Here is a 7,189-nt window from a genome sequence, read left to right as displayed (position 1 = left end):
GACCTCCAATGTATGGGGTCATATTTCTACTGACCACCAACGTAAGGGAACATTACAATTTTCTTTTCCGGACACGTTTTTTATATTTATTTTTTTCAAAACCTTCATTTTATTATTAATACTGAAAATAATGTTGTTATATAAAGCAACCCTGGGTGTCAAATATGCTGAGTATGCCCAATTCCTATTCTTTTATTTATTGTGAATCTATAACTTATTGTTCACACTAATGTCCAGAGAGATGTAGATATTATTTATAAGCAGTGGCTCCCCGAGACGTAAATGTTGTTTCAAGGGTTCCATAATGTAAAAAAAAAGGTTGAAAAAGACTGCCTTACAGAAAAGATATGCAGCCACTCAGCCCAACTTTGAAAATACAAGACCATTATAAGTCACCATTAGCACTTGAGGCCTTATGGAAAAGCTCCACCCAAAACGGAATATGTGTCTATTCAAGTTCTATTAGGAAAATAAATATTTACTTCTATTTGTGATATTAGCTGCTCGTTCATAAAGACAGCCGCCAATATAACAAGGAAAATCAAAAATACTTTTGCAGCTGTATTGCCAGTAGCACTTTGGAGGGGTTCAGTTCTGGACAGATGTCAGAGAGATCTCAAGTTCAAATTTCTTTTTAGTGTTTTCCTGGAGATAAATACACAAAGCTATTAAGCATGTTTTGTACTTTCTCCTTAGCTCCAACCCCCTCTCTCGCAGTCTCTGCCTCTAAATCTTGACAAGGCACAACCTGTTTAAGGTATTCCTTGGACACACCTCAGTAAGATCTAAGCAAGTCAGCACACTGTGACTCTGTACCTGAATTAGATCCAGGTCTGTCAGGACCTTTTCTACTGACATACAGGTAGGATTCCTTCAATTAACAATTTTTCTTATAGAACTGTGTAAGAGTTTGAGCCTAGAACACACAAAAACAATGAGGATTTCATGGGAAACCCTTGCTGTACTGCTTCTGCTCTTCGTTGTGTAACAGATACAACGTGTAACTTGCTCTCAGAGTAACTTTACTGCTCCTTGTTCAGTTACTTATCATTTCACCTGATCTCTGTACCTTTAGTATTCACAGCGGTCATTTTATACTTGTATTTGTAATGCATAGCAAACTTACTTGAACAAATATAACTTGTCCTATTTGAAATCAACTACACAACTTTTTTGTGTCACCCCGGAGCTGTTCCCGCACACAAATAATTTTCTAACTTATTATGTAACAGTGAAAGGAAATGTAGACAAGAACAAAATTATGTGAAATCTGTGTGTATGTGTGTATATATATATATATATATATATTGTATAGTCTCCTTTAAAGAAAATAAAAGATTTGTACGCAACAATATAGAAGACAAACGACAATAGAAGTATTAAAGTACAACATACAGATCAAAAGAGAGCATAAATATAATACATGGCTATAGATAATACATATAGACTATAGACAGAACCAGAGCCTTCCCATGGCCTCCGTCTTTGTCCTTTATAAAGACAGTTTTTTTAGTAGTCGTGTTTTCCCACGATGATTCTTATTACGATGAAAACAATTGTATGTGTACTTTTTTGTTCAGCTGAATGATTTTGTAATAGTTTGTTGTGCTTTGAAAGAGCTGCAGTTAATGTTTGGCCAAATATTAAAATGTCGTTCTGATTGCACTTTCTCTTTACATCTTGTACCACCAGGTTAGATTATGGTGGTGTTGCCACAATAAAAATAACTATTCCTGTCTCTGCATAAAAGACTTTAGGATTGCTTAACTATTTAAAGAGTAAGGACGTTGTATTGCTGTGAGTTAACCAAACAGCATAATGATTATTGTACAATTTATAGCCATTGGAATGCCCCACAAAATGATACCTTGTGTAGATAAATGCAAACTAGCCTGCTTAACTTTTTCCCCACACGATACCACACAGGTCAAACAGAACGGTAATGGTAAAACTAGATATATATATATATGTGTGTGTATATATATATATATATATATATATATATATATATATATATATATATGTATATGTATCTATATATATATAGATATATATCTATATATATATATATATATATATATATATATATATATATATAGATAGATAGATATAGATATATGTGTATATATTGACTTTCAATCCAATAGTTGGAGCTTTAGTCTACTTAGACTTCCATACAAGTGTGAAATCACGGGGGGGGTTCATTAAAATATATGTGTTTGTTTGTTTATTGGAAATTAGATTTGGGAGAGTTGGAAGCCAGTAATCAAATAGAATACACATTTTTTTAATATACTTCCCATTCTGTACTGTTGCTAATATCCCAAGTTTCTATGGCAATATTTGTGCAAACGTCCTGCAAGGCATGCGATTGTGGTAACCAAACCAATTCTGCACCTTTTTTGACAGGTGGTGATGTAACATACAAAAGTACGCACTAACTGCACATCTGGGGCATTATTTCTAAATATATATATATATATATATATATATATATATATATATATATACATATACACACACACACACAGTATATCACAAAAGTGAGTACACCCCTCACATTTTTGTAAATATTTTATCATATCTTTTCATGTGACAACACTGAAGAAATGACACTTTGCTACAATGTAAAGTAGTGAGTATACAGCTTGTATAACAGTGTAAATTTGCTGTCCCCTCAAAATAACTCACAGCCATTAATGTCTAAGCCACTGGCAACAAAAGTGAGTACACCCCTAAGTGGAAATGCCCAAATTGGACCCAAAGCGTCAATATTTTGTGCGGCCACCAATATTTTCCAGCACTGCCCTAATCCTCTTGGGAATGGAGTTCACCAGAGCTTCACATGTTGCCACTGGATTCCTCTTCCACTCCTCCATGATGACATCACAGAGCTGGTGTCTTTGGTGGTTCTGTTTGAGGATGCCCCACAGATGCTCAATAGGGTTTAGGTCTGGAAACATGCTTTGCCAGTCCATCACCTTTACCCTCAGCTTCTTTGGCAAGGCAGTGGTCGTCTTGGAGGTGTTACCATGTTGGAATACTGCCCTGCGGCCCAGTCCCTGAAGGGAGGGGATCATGGTCTGCTTCAGTGTGTGACAGTACATGTTGGCATTCATGGTTCCCTCAATAAATTGTGGCTCCCCAGTGCCGACAGCACTCATGCAGCCCCAGACAATGACACTCCCACCACCATGCTTGACTGTAGGCAAGACACACTTGTCTTTGTACTCCTCACCTGGTTGTCACCACACACGCTTGACACCATCTGAACCAAATAAGTTTATCTTGGTCTCATTAGACCACAGGATATGGTTCCGGTAAACCACGTCCTTAGTCTGCTTGTCTTCAGCAAACTGTCTGTGGACTTTCTTGTGCATCATCTTTAGAAGATGATGACAGCCATGCAGACCAATTTGATGCAGTGTGCAGCGTATGGTCTGAGCACTGAAAGGCTGACCCCCCACCCCTTCAACCTTTGCAGCAATTCTGGCAGCACTCATAAGTCTATTTCCCACAGACAACCTCTGGATATGATGCTAAACAAGTGCACTAAACTTCTTTAGTCGACCATGGCGAGGCCTGTTCTGAGTGGAACCTGTCCTGTAAAACCGCTGTTTGGTCTTGGCCACCATGCTGCAGCTCAGTTTCACGGTCTTGGCAATCTTCTTATAGCCTAGGCCATCTTTATGTAGAGCAACAATTCTTTTTTTCAGATCCTCAGAGAGTTCTTTGCTATGAGGTGCCACATTGAACTTCCAGTGACCAGTATGTGAGAGGGAGAGCGATAACACACAATTTACCACACCTGCTCCCCATTCACACCTGAGACCTTGTAACACTAATGAGTTACATGACACCGGGGAGGGAAGATGGCTAATTTGGCCCAATTTGGACATTTTCACTTAGGGGTGTACTCACTTTTGTTGCCAGCAGTTTAGACATTAATGACTTTGTGTTGAGTTAATTTAAGGGGGCAACAAATTTACACTGTTATACAAGCCATACACTCACTACTATACTTTGTAGCAAAGTGTAATTTCTTCAGTGTTGTCACATGAAAAGATATAATAAAATGTTTACAAAAATGTGAGGGGTGTACTCACTTTTGTGAGATACTGTATATATATATATATATATATATATATATATATATATATATATATATATGGGTTTTAGTGCACATTCCTGTAACACAAAGTTGAGAATCCAAAGAGGTCAGGGAGGCCAAAATGTAGGTTCCAGATATCATTTTTGTAAACTCCTTAGCTCCTGGAACTAACCCACTTGTGACCTAAAATCCAACCCAAACCAAATGCGGTGCAAGTTACATTTTGTAATAACGGCAATGTTGTAAAACCGGCAATGTTGTAGATACAAATTTTGATATGACCTTCTAGCCAATAAAAACAGGGGATATTTTTACAGTACATCTGTTAATTTAAATTGCCTAACGTTACAATGTTGCCAGCTTCCAAGGACCAACAAAATGCTGGTTTCTAAAACAGTTTATTGGGACAGAAAACATTTGTTATTATCTATGAGCATATTGCCAGAAATATCACTGGCATTTTGTCCAGCATTTCCTCTGGAACTGCTATGCTTGTAAAATATCATAAGGTGTGTTTACACCTGTGTTGTATTCTGTAAAATAATATATATATATATATATATATATATATATATATATATATATATATATATACATAAAGAACAGACAGTTACCTTTAGATCATGTTTATCCTTTTAAAAAATGTTAATAAAAATGCTTATTCTTTTCTTCAGCTTCACTATGTTTTTAAATACAGTCCTGTGCTAATTAACCACTTCCCTCCTGGCCTATTGTAAAATGACAGCTGGGTGAGAATTTACTAATCCTGGGTGAACATCCTTCAGGAATGGGCCTCATGCACACCCTAGAGGATGCACAGCAGCATGATCTGTCATCCGATGTGTCCACCAGACCCAGTGGAAGACAGATCACTCTTAAGAATCACAGTAATCACATGTCTATAGTACACAAAGGCTTTTATTCATAGCTATTCAATGTGTACTATTGTGATCTATGTGATTGGTTACAGTAATCACATGGTACAGGGGCTAATCACAGCACCTGTATCATGTGATAGCTGTAGCCAATCACATAGATCACAATAGTACACAATGGCACATGAATGGATGCCATTCACAAAAATAATTGCTTATAAAAGTGATCAGATCATCACTGTGATAAGCATCCTAGTGAAAAAAAAATCCTAGTCACCTCCCCAGAGCAGTACAGTGTCACCAATTTGTAAAAAATAAAAAAAAATTGTATTAAAAGAAAAAAAAATTAAAAAAAAGTATTTTATACTATACGATGATGATGTACTGCTATGGTGACATGACAGTTTGTAAAAAAAAAAAAATGTGGAAAAAAAATTATTTAATTTCTTAATTTTTCATAAAATTGTGACAAAAAAAGGAGAAAGATTATTTATTTGCAAAATGTTATAACAAACTAAGAACAATGTTTCAAAATTATTGGTATTTTTTTTTTTGTTATATAGTAAAAATAGAAAACCCAGTGATGATTAAATACCAACAAAACAAATCTGTTTAAAAAAAATAAATAAATTATTTTGGGTAGTGTTGCATGACGGAGTAATAGGCATTTAAAGTGTGACAGTGCTGAAAGTTGAAAATTGGCCTGGGCAGGAAGGGGGTAAAAGTGTCCAGTATTTAGGTGGTTAAATAAATCCATCAAACAACACAATTAAACTTGAGTAAAAATGTAAGACTAATGTACACTTTTTAGTATATAACTACTACTTATATAACTACTACTTTCATAACTACATGAAAAGAAAATATTTTTTTGTATGCAGAAACTCATACAACCAATAGTTAGCATAGATGTGTGACAAAAGTCACCCAAACATGCCAGACAAGATACTTTGGGCATTCCTTCTCAGTTAGGAATGACGTACTTAAACATGTTGCTTTTAAATTTACAATGATCCATATAAAGTTTTGACAGGCCAGGCTCTGCCTTTTAAATATGTATTTTGCTACATAGTTTTAAATGTTGCACAATTTAGTGGCTATTACAGCTATGCCAGATATCCAGCAGTATAATAAAATTGTGCTCTTTCTATATGAATCCCATAATTACACTACATGACCAAGAGTATGTGTACACACATCTAAATTATTGTGTGCAAGTGATGCCAGTGAGGGTGCTGGTAATGCTACAGTAAAATAGGCATCTTAGACAACTGTGCATTTTCAACATTGTAGTAACTGGTACTACAAAAAGGCCTTTTCTGTTCTGGAATGAATGTGCCCCTGTGCATGAAGCCAGCTCCATAAAGACACGATTCAGCCCTTTTCTGGCAAAACGCGTTAGTTTGGGTGGATGACAGGCGGACAGGAAGAGACTAAATCATCTATGATTACTTCTCTAAACCTTGGAGGACCGGAGTGATGTCATGACACTACTTATGGTCTAGGAGGAAACTAAACATTTTTTCTTTTTTTTTTAAGTTAAAAAATGTTTTTGTTTTTTTTTTTTAACTTTTGCTTTTAAAGAGGAAGTAAACCCTCCTCTGCAACTTGTACCTATAGGTAAGCCTATGATAAGGCTTACCTATAGGTACTGTAAATATCTCCTAAACATGTACCGTTTAGGAGATATTTACCTTACATGCAGGCAGTAACATAACTGGCGCATGCGCTCTGAAGCAACGGCCGCTGGTGCGTTCCTTCAGAGCCCCGTGCTGTGACCGTCGGCTCCCGCGCGTGCATGTGAGTGACGTCACCACGGCTCCGGCCAATCAGATGGCCGGATGCCGCGATCCCGGAAGACGGGCGACTGAACATGTCGCCCATCATACAGGTAAGCGGGGGCTCGTTCTAAGGTAAGTATTTCATAATGAGCTAGTATGCGATGCAGGTTGAAAAAAAAAAAAACTTGTAATGGGTTTACAACCTCTGTAAAGAAGAGATATGGGGTCTATTTGACCTCAGATCTCTCTAAAAAAAAAAAAGGACCTGTCAACCTTTCTATTACAAGTAATCAAAAAAAAAACTGAAAGGGACAGTGTAAAAATAAAAAATAAAATAAATAAGAAAAAAAATGTAAAGTGCCATCATCCCTCCGTGCTTGTGCACAGAAGCGAACGCATACGTAGCATATGTACACAAATGT

General features: G+C 36.5%; 1 protein-coding gene across 1 annotated transcript in view; it reads left to right on the top strand.

Moving 5' to 3' along the window:
- The first annotated feature begins 732 nt into the window (after positions 1–732).
- The window catches only part of GJB3 (gap junction protein beta 3), a 30,663-nt gene continuing 24,206 nt past the window's right edge, over positions 733–7,189 (top strand). Inside the window, exon 1 of the mRNA XM_082247727.1 lies at positions 733–862. The gene's annotated coding sequence lies outside the window, so the exon portion shown is untranslated. The remainder of the gene's footprint in view (positions 863–7,189) is intronic.

This window comes from Pelophylax lessonae (assembly GCF_965119305.1).
Source record: "Pelophylax lessonae genome assembly, chromosome: 2".
NCBI classification, from domain to species: Eukaryota; Metazoa; Chordata; class Amphibia; order Anura; family Ranidae; genus Pelophylax; species Pelophylax lessonae.
The sequence above is the reverse complement of the archived record's forward strand: the minus strand, read 5'-3'. Positions and strand labels throughout refer to the sequence as shown.